Source organism: Cherax quadricarinatus, chromosome 72 (assembly GCF_038502225.1).
Source record: "Cherax quadricarinatus isolate ZL_2023a chromosome 72, ASM3850222v1, whole genome shotgun sequence".
In the NCBI taxonomy this organism is placed as follows: domain Eukaryota; kingdom Metazoa; phylum Arthropoda; class Malacostraca; order Decapoda; family Parastacidae; genus Cherax; species Cherax quadricarinatus.
Genome location: NC_091363.1, coordinates 1,807,282 through 1,817,391, shown reverse-complemented (window position 1 = coordinate 1,817,391; position 10,110 = coordinate 1,807,282). Strand labels below are relative to the sequence as shown.

At 42.7% G+C, this 10,110-nt stretch overlaps 1 long non-coding RNA gene across 1 annotated transcript in view; it reads right to left on the bottom strand.

The window, feature by feature from the left end:
- Positions 1 to 2,163: 2,163 nt before the first annotated feature.
- LOC138854870 (uncharacterized) overlaps positions 2,164 to 10,110 on the bottom strand; it is a 9,921-nt gene continuing 1,974 nt past the window's right edge. Inside the window, exons 1-2 of the long non-coding RNA XR_011394019.1 lie at positions 9,992 to 10,110; positions 2,164 to 2,498 (exon numbers count right to left, since the gene is read on the bottom strand). The exon at positions 9,992 to 10,110 is cut by the window's right edge and continues 1,974 nt beyond it. This is a non-coding gene — a long non-coding RNA (uncharacterized lncRNA). The remainder of the gene's footprint in view (positions 2,499 to 9,991) is intronic.

The window sequence follows — 10,110 nt, the reverse complement described above, 5'->3', positions numbered from 1 at the left end:
CAGTACCATGACAGTAACAGTACCATGACAGTAACAGTACCATGACAGTAACAGTACCACGACAGTAACAGTACCACGACAGTAACAGTACCACGACAGTAACAGTACCACGACAGTAACAGTACCACGACAGTAACAGTACCACGACAGTAACAGTACCATGACAGTAACAGTACCACGACAGTAACAGTACCACGACAGTAACAGTACCATGACAGTAACAGTACCACGACAGTAACAGTAGTAGCAGTAGTAGTGGTAGTAGTAGCAGTAGTAGTGGTAGTAGCAGTAGTAGTAGTGGCAGTAGCAGCAGTAGTAGTGGTAGTAGCAGTAGTAGTGGTGGTAGTGGTAGTAGTGGTGGTAGTAGTGGTAGTGGTAGTAGTGGTGGTAGTAGTGGTAGTAGTAGTAGTGGTAGTAGCAGTAGTGGTGGTAGTAGTGATAGTAGTGGTAGCAGTAGTAGTAGTGGTAGTAGTGGTAGTAGTAGTGGTAGTAGCAGTAGTGGTAGTAGTGGTAGTAGAAGTAGTAGTACTAGTAGTGGTAGTAGTAGTGGTAGTAGTAGTAGTGCTAGTGGTAGTAGTAGAAGTAGTAGTAATAGTGGTAGTAGCTGTAGTAGTAGTAGCTGTAGTAGTGGTAGTAGTGGTAGTAGTAGTGGCAGTAGTAGTAGTGGTAGTAGTAGTGGTAGTAGCAGTAGTAGTAGTGGTAGTAGTAGTGGTAGTAGCAGTAGTAGTAGTGGTAGTAGCAGTAGTAGTAGTGGTAGTAGTAGTGGTAGTAGCAGTAGTAGTAGTGGTAGTAGCAGTAGTAGTAGTAGTGGTAGTACCGGTAGTAGTGGTAGTGGTAGTAGCAGTAGTAGTAGTGTAACAGTAACAGAGATGGCAATATGAAGGTAGTAATGGTAATATAACAAGGGCGAAGAGTGGAGTGTCAGGAAAGAAACGGTAGTAATGGTTGTGTAAGGAACAAGAGAACAGAGAATCACTGCAGGAGACCTACTGGTCCACGAAGGTAGGACAAAATCCCTGTGAAACCGAAGGAAGGACTCGCACCAATAGCACGAAGCAGAACAGTTTGTAAACATTCCATATAAAGGTGAGCAGGAACAGGGGAGAGAGGAGAACCCTTAGCAACACCGAAGGTTTGAGAATAATATTGATCTTCTAAGGAAAAGAGTTAAAGTCCAGACAAAGACGGATAAAATCAAGAAATACACACACACACACACACACACACACACACACACACACACACACACACACACACACACACACACACACACACACACACACACACACATTAGCATTTAAACAGCGTTCACGATCCGCGTTTCTGTCCAATTTGTTCCGTGGATGTAGAAGAAGGATCCAATCTTGTTTTTATGGCACCATAACCCCACTCTGCCTCTCTCAACCTCACCAGAGTTAACACTCAGATAAACAACCTCACATACCATTGTACGTATTACTTTTACCCTCTGTTGTAGAGTAGTCTACCTTGAAGGTAGGAACCTTTCTAGAAGGTAGGAACCTTTCTAGAAGGTAGGAACCTTTCTAGAAGGTAGGAACCTTTCTAGAAGGTAGGAACCTTTCTAGAAGGTAGGAACCTTCCTAGAAGGTAGGAACCTTCCTAGAAGGTAGGAACCTTTCTAGAAGGTAGGAACCTTTCTAGAAGGTAGGAACCTTCCTAGAAGGTAGGAACCTTCCTAGAAGGTAGGAACCTTCCTAGAAGGTAGGAACCTTCCTAGAAGGTAGGAACCTTTCTAGAAGGTAGGAACCTTCCTAGAAGGTAGGAACCTTCCTAGAAGGTAGGAACCTTCCTAGAAGGTAGGAACCTTCCTAGAAGGTAGGAACCTTCCTAGAAGGTAGGAACCTTCCTAGAAGGTAGGAACCTTTCTAGAAGGTAGGAACCTTTCTAGAAGGTAGGAACCTTCCTAGAAGGTAGGAACCTTTCTAGAAGGTAGGAACCTTCATGCCAGTGAAGGTTTCCTTACCACAGTCACTGGAGAATCTTAGGATCAAATCCTATTGCTCTCCCTCCCCCCATCTCTTCCATTCAGCACGGGTTTAGAGCTTCCCTCAGGTGTTCAGCAGTGGTCTGCCTTCACTCACAACAGTATGCATGTGTTGACAGGTGTTAGTCACGCCATCTATGGGGGGAAAGAAAAACATATTTAATTCTTCTTCTTTTATTATCTCGTAATACACATAAACCTCACTTCTGGCTTTTGAGACGGACTTTTCTGTCTTGGCTCTCTGAGCAACAATAATCTTGACCTGTGAGGGCGGAGTGGAGGGTCTTGGTTGTCATGACTCCACGAAAATCATTCTGGGCATCTCAGAAATAATCCGTTTGACTCAGCTCACACACTGAGGTCCGTGGTTCGACCTCCGGTACGAGTGGAAAGATTAGAACGTGTTTCCTTAAGACACCTGCTGTCCATTTTCATCTAGCAGTAAAATAGGTACCTGGGTGTTAGTGGACTGGTGTGTTTACCTGGAGTTTACCTGGAGAGAGTTCCGGGGGTCAACGCCCCCGCGGCCCGGTCTGTGACCAGGCCTCCTGGTGGATCAGAGCCTGATCAACCAGGCTGTTGCTGCTGGCTGCACGCAAACCAAAGTACGAGCCACAGCCCGGCTGATCAGGAACTGACTTTAGGTGCTTGTCCAGTGCCAGCTTGAAGACTGCCAGGGGTCTGTTGGTAATCCCCCTTATGTGTGCTGGGAGGCAGTTAAACAGTCTCGGGCCCCTGACACTTATTGTATGGTCTCTTAACGTGCTAGTGACACCCCTGCTTTTCATTGGGGGGATGGTGCATCGTCTGCCAAGTCTTTTGCTTTCGTAGTGAGTGATTTTCGTGTGCAAGTTCGGTACTAGTCCCTCTAGGATTTTCCAGGTGTATATAATCATGTATCTCTCCCTCCTGCGTTCCAGGGAATACAGGTTTAGGAACCTCAAGCACTCCCAGTAATTGAGGTGTTTTATCTCCGTTATGCGCGCCGTGAAAGTTCTCTGTACATTTTCTAGGTCGGCAATTTCACCTGCCTTGAAAGGTGCTGTTAGTGTGCAGCAATATTCCAGCCTAGATAGAACAAGTGACCTGAAGAGTGTCATCATGGGCTTGGCCTCCCTAGTTTTGAAGGTTCTCATTATCCATCCTGTCATTTTTCTAGAAGATGCGATTGATACAATGTTATGGTCCTTGAAGGTGAGATCCTCCGACATGATCACTCCCAGGTCTTTGACGTTGGTGTTTCGCTCTATTTTGTGGCCAGAATTTGTTTTGTACTCTGATGAAGATTTAATTTCCTCATGTTTACCATATCTGAGTAATTGAAATTTCTCATCGTTGAACTTCATATTGTTTTCTGCAGCCCACTGAAAGATTTGGTTGATGTCCGCCTGGAGCCTTGCAGTGTCTGCAATGGAAGACACTGTCATGCAGATTCTGGTGTCATCTGCAAAGGAAGACACGGTGCTGTGGCTGACATCCTTGTCTATGTCGGATATGAGGATGAGGAACAAGATGGGAGCGAGTACTGTGCCTTGTGGAACAGAGTCGCATCCTGGGAACAAAATTGACCTTCTACATAGTAGTATGTCATTCATGTCAGCTATGGTCTGTTTAAGTTGTATCATGTACTTGTAGTAATAAAGATTATTATTATTATTATTATTATTATTATTATTATTATTATTATTATTATAGAGGTTAATAACAACGTCTAGGGCTGAGGAGAGTGAGAGGTTCGTATATTTTGGCCTCTTAACTCAAGCTGGAGGTCACTTGGATGTATGAATATACACAACCTCTCGTGTTTGTCTCCATGGTTGGTTAATGGGGGTTTAAAGTCTATCTACTACAACACCGGTTAAGAATACTTTAATACATAAAACAGTGATTAATGTAAACTAAGGGTTTATATACACAGTCAAACATCTGTGTATATACAATGAGAAACGTCTCTCAGCTTATATACAATGAGAGACATATCTCTTTGTATATATACACTGAGGCACATATACCGTATATTATAGATGAATAGTTCAGAGAACCGGCACGTTGTAGTGACATCTTCCTCACTCTTGTAGTGACATCTTCCTCACTCTTGTAGTTACATCTTCCTCACTCTTGTAGTGACATCTTCCTATCTCTTGTAGTGACATCTTCCTCACTCTTGTAGTGACATCTTCCTCACTCTTGTAGTGACATCTTCCTCACTCTTGTAGTGACATCTTCCTCACTCTTGTAGTGACATCTTCCTCACTCTTGTAGTGACATCTTCCTCACTCTTGTAGTGACATCTTCCTCACTCTTGTAGTGACATCTTCCTCACTCTTGTAGTTACATCTTCCACACTCTTGTAGTGACATCTTCCTCACTCTTGTAGTGACATCTTCCTCACTCTTGTGACATCTTCCTCACTCTTGTAGTTACATCTTCCTCACTCTTGTAGTTACATCTTCCTCACTCTTGTAGTTACATCTTCCTCACTCTTGTAGTGAAATCTTCCTCACTCTTGTGACATCTTCCTCACTCTTGTAGTGACATCTTCCTCACTCTTGTAGTGACATCTTCCTCACTCTTGTGACATCTTCCTCACTCTTGTGACATCTTCCTCACTCTTGTGACATCTTCCTCACTCTTGTAGTTACATCTTCCTCACTCTTGTAGTTACATCTTCCTCACTCTTGTAGTGACATCTTCCTCACTCTTGTAGTGACATCTTCCTCACTCTTGTAGTGACATCTTCCTCACTCTTGTAGTGACATCTTCCTCACTCTTGTAGTGACATCTTCCTCACTCTTGTGACATCTTCCTCACTCTTGTAGTTACATCTTCCTCACTCTTGTAGTTACATCTTCCTCACTCTTGTAGTTACATCTTCCTCACTCTTGTAGTGACATCTTCCTCACTCTTGTAGTGACATCTTCCTCACTCTTGTAGTGACATCTTCCTCACTCTTGTAGTGACATCTTCCTCACTCTTGTGACATCTTCCTCACTCTTGTAGTTACATCTTCCTCACTCTTGTAGTTACATCTTCCTCACTCTTGTAGTGACATCTTCCTCACTCTTGTAGTTACATCTTCCTCACTCTTGTAGTTACATCTTCCTCACTCTTGTAGTGACATCTTCCTCACTCTTGTAGTGACATCTTCCTCACTCTTGTAGTTACATCTTCCTCACTCTTGTAGTGACATCTTCCTCACTCTTGTAGTGACATCTTCCTCACTCTTGTAGTGACATCTTCCTCACTCTTGTAGTGACATCTTCCTCACTCTTGTGACATCTTCCTCACTCTTGTAGTGACATCTTCCTCACTCTTGTAGTGACATCTTCCTCACTCTTGTGACATCTTCCTCACTCTTGTAGTTGCATCTTCCTCACTCTTGTAGTTACATCTTCCTCACTTGTAGTTACATCTTCCACACTCTTGTAGTGACATCTTCCTCACTCTTGTAGTGACATCTTCCTCACTCTTGTAGTGACATCTTCCTCACTCTTGTGACATCTTCCTCACTCTTGTAGTTGCATCTTCCTCACTCTTGTAGTTACATCTTCCTCACTCTTGTAGTTGCATCTTCCTCACTCTTGTAGTTACATCTTCCTCACTCTTGTAGTTACATCTTCCACACTCTTGTAGTGACATCTTCCTCACTCTTGTAGTGACATCTTCCTCACTCTTGTGACATCTTCCTCACTCTTGTAGTTACATCTTCCTCACTCTTGTAGTTACATCTTCCTCACTCTTGTAGTTACATCTTCCTCACTCTTGTAGTTACATCTTCCTCACTCTTGTAGTTACATCTTCCTCACTCTTGTAGTTACATCTTCCTCACTCTTGTAGTTACATCTTCCTCACTCTTGTAGTTACATCTTCCTCACTCTTGTAGTTACATCTTCCTCACTCTTGTAGTTACATCTTCCTCACTCTTGTAGTTACATCTTCCTCACTCTTGTAGTTACATCTTCCTCACTCTTGTAGTGACATCTTCCTCACTCTTGTAGTGACATCTTCCTCACTCTTGTGACATCTTCCTCACTCTTGTAGTTACATCTTCCTCACTCTTGTAGTTGCATCTTCCTCACTCTTGTAGTGACATCTTCCTCACTCTTGTGACATCTTCCTCACTCTTGTGACATCTTCCTCACTCTTGTAGTGACATCTTCCTCACTCTTGTGACATCTTCCTCACTCTTGTAGTGACATCTTCCTCACTCTTGTAGTGACATCTTCCTCACTCTTGTGACATCTTCCACACTCTTGTAGTGACATCTTCCTCACTCTTGTAGTGACATCTTCCTCACTCTTGTGACATCTTCCTCACTCTTGTAGTTACATCTTCCTCACTCTTGTAGTTACATCTTCCTCACTCTTGTAGTTACATCTTCCTCACTCTTGTAGTTACATCTTCCTCACTCTTGTAGTTACATCTTCCTCACTCTTGTAGTTACATCTTCCTCACTCTTGTAGTTACATCTTCCTCACTCTTGTAGTTACATCTTCCTCACTCTTGTAGTTACATCTTCCTCACTCTTGTAGTTACATCTTCCTCACTCTTGTAGTGACATCTTCCTCACTCTTGTAGTGACATCTTCCTCACTCTTGTGACATCTTCCTCACTCTTGTAGTGACATCTTCCTCACTCTTGTAGTTGCATCTTCCTCACTCTTGTAGTGACATCTTCCTCACTCTTGTGACATCTTCCTCACTCTTGTAGTTACATCTTCCTCACTCTTGTAGTGACATCTTCCTCACTCTTGTAGTTGCATCTTCCTCACTCTTGTAGTGACATCTTCCTCACTCTTGTAGTGACATCTTCCTCACTCTTGTAGTTACATCTTCCTCACTCTTGTAGTGACATCTTCCTCACTCTTGTAGTTGCATCTTCCTCACTCTTGTAGTGACATCTTCCTCACTCTTGTAGTTACATCTTCCTCACTCTTGTAGTTACATCTTCCTCACTCTTGTAGTTGCATCTTCCTCACTCTTGTAGTTACATCTTCCTCACTCTTGTAGTTACATCTTCCTCACTCTTGTAGTTACATCTTCCTCACTCTTGTAGTGACATCTTCCTCACTCTTGTAGTTGCATCTTCCTCACTCTTGTAGTTACATCTTCCTCACTCTTGTAGTTACATCTTCCTCACTCTTGTAGTTACATCTTCCTCACTCTTGTAGTTGCATCTTCCTCACTCTTGTAGTTACATCTTCCTCACTCTTGTAGTTACATCTTCCTCACTCTTGTAGTTGCATCTTCCTCACTCTTGTAGTTACATCTTCCTCACTCTTGTAGTGACATCTTCCTCACTCTTGTAGTTGCATCTTCCTCACTCTTGTAGTTACATCTTCCTCACTCTTGTAGTTACATCTTCCTCACTCTTGTAGTTACATCTTCCTCACTCTTGTAGTTGCATCTTCCTCACTCTTGTAGTTACATCTTCCTCACTCTTGTAGTTACATCTTCCTCACTCTTGTAGTTACATCTTCCTCACTCTTGTAGTTACATCTTCCTCACTCTTGTAGTTACATCTTCCTCACTCTTGTAGTTACATCTTCCTCACTCTTGTAGTTACATCTTCCTCACTCTTGTAGTTACATCTTCCTCACTCTTGTAGTTACATCTTCCTCACTCTTGTAGTTACATCTTCCTCACTCTTGTAGTTACATCTTCCTCACTCTTGTAGTTACATCTTCCTCACTCTTGTAGTTGCATCTTCCTCACTCTTGTAGTTACATCTTCCTCACTCTTGTAGTTACATCTTCCTCACTCTTGTAGTTACATCTTCCTCACTCTTGTAGTTACATCTTCCTCACTCTTGTAGTTACATCTTCCTCACTCTTGTAGTTACATCTTCCTCACTCTTGTAGTTACATCTTCCTCACTCTTGTAGTTACATCTTCCTCACTCTTGTAGTTACATCTTCCTCACTCTTGTAGTTACATCTTCCTCACTCTTGTAGTTACATCTTCCTCACTCTTGTAGTTACATCTTCCTCACTCTTGTAGTTACATCTTCCTCACTCTTGTAGTTACATCTTCCTCACTCTTGTAGTTACATCTTCCTCACTCTTGTAGCTACACAAACATAACTTGGCTCAACTATAACAGACTGACAACAGTTGTAATACATAACTATTTCTCTTGTGTGTTGATGTCTTATATTAGTTTTGTTGTAAAATATTAAAGTTATAAGTGTTTTCAAGAAACATAGTTATTACTACACATAAACACTATATACATACATAGTTATTACTACACATAACACTATATACATACATAGTTATTACTACACATAAACACTATATACATACATAGTTATTACTACACATAAACACTATATACATACATAGTTATTACTACACATAAACACTATATACATACATACTCTGTGTTCATCAAGAACTGAAAGAAACCCCTATCACGAGCCTTTTCCATCCTATGGAGAGGGAGCATGGACACGGGGGTCGTCCCACAGTTACTAAAAACAACAGACATAGCCCCACTCCACAAAGGGGGCAGTAAAGCAACAGCAAAGAACTACAGACCAATAGCACTAACATCCCATATCATAAAAATCTTTGAAAGGGTCCTAAGAAGCAAGATCACCACGCATCTAGAAACCCATCAGTTACACAACCCAGGGCAACATGGGTTTAGAACAGGTCGCTCCTGTCTGTCTCAACTATTGGATCACTACGACAAGGTCCTAAATGCACTAGAAGACAAAAAGAATGCAGATGTAATATATACAGACTTTGCAAAAGCCTTCGACAAGTGTGACCATGGCGTAATAGCGCACAAAATGCGTGCTAAAGGAATAACAGGAAAAGTCGGTCGATGGATCTATAATTTCCTCACTAACAGAACACAGAGAGTAGTCGTCAACAGAGTAAAGTCCGAGGCAGCTCGGTAAAAAGCTCTGTTCCACAAGGCACAGTACTCGCTCCCATCTTGTTCCTCATCCTCATATCCGACATAGACAAGGATGTCAGCCACAGCACCGTGTCTTCCTTTGCAGATGACACCCGAATCTGCATGACAGTGTCTTCCATTGCAGACACTGCAAGGCTCCAGGCGGACATCAACCAAATCTTTCAGTGGGCTGCAGAAAACAATATGAAGTTCAACGATGAGAAATTTCAATTACTCAGATATGGTAAACATGAGGAAATTAAATCTTCATCAGAGTACAAAACAAATTCTGGCCACAAAATAGAGCGAAACACCAACGTCAAAGACCTGGGAGTGATCATGTCGGAGGATCTCACCTTCAAGGACCATAACATTGTATCAATCGCATCTGCTAGAAAAATGACAGGATGGATAATGAGAACCTTCAAAACTAGGGAGGCCAAGCCCATGATGACACTCTTCAGGTCACTTGTTCTATCTAGGCTGGAATATTGCTGCACACTAACAGCACCTTTCAAGGCAGGTGAAATTGCTGACCTAGAAAATGTACAGAGAACTTTCACGGCGCGCATAACGGAGATAAAACACCTCAATTACTGGGAGCGCTTGAGGTTCCTAAACCTGTATTCCCTGGAACGCAGGAGGGAGAGATGCATGATTATATACACCTGGAAAATCCTAGAGGGACTAGTACCGAACTTGCACACGAAAATCACTCACTACAAAAGCAAAAGACTTGGCAGACGATGCACCATCCCCCCAATGAAAAGCAGGGGTGTCACTAGCACGTTAAGAGACCATACAATAAGTGTCAGGGGCCCGAGACTATTTAACTGCCTCCCAGCACACATAAGGGGGATTACCAACAGTCCCCTGGCAGTCTTCAAGCTGGCACTGGACAAGTACCTCAAGTCAGTTTCTGATCAGCCGGGCTGTGGCTCGTACTTTGGTTTGCGTGCAGCCAGCAGCAACAGCCTGGTTGATCAGGCTCTGATCCACCAGGAGGCCTGGTCACAGACCGGGCCGCGGGGGCGTTGACCCCCGGAACTCTCTCCAGGTAAACTCCAGGTAATAGTTATTACTACACATAAACACTATATACATACACAGTGTACAGAAGAACGGTAAATATATGTCAGGTTGTGTGTGAAGCTTCATGTCATAACTGGTAATTAACTTATTATTATTCCTAAATCATTAC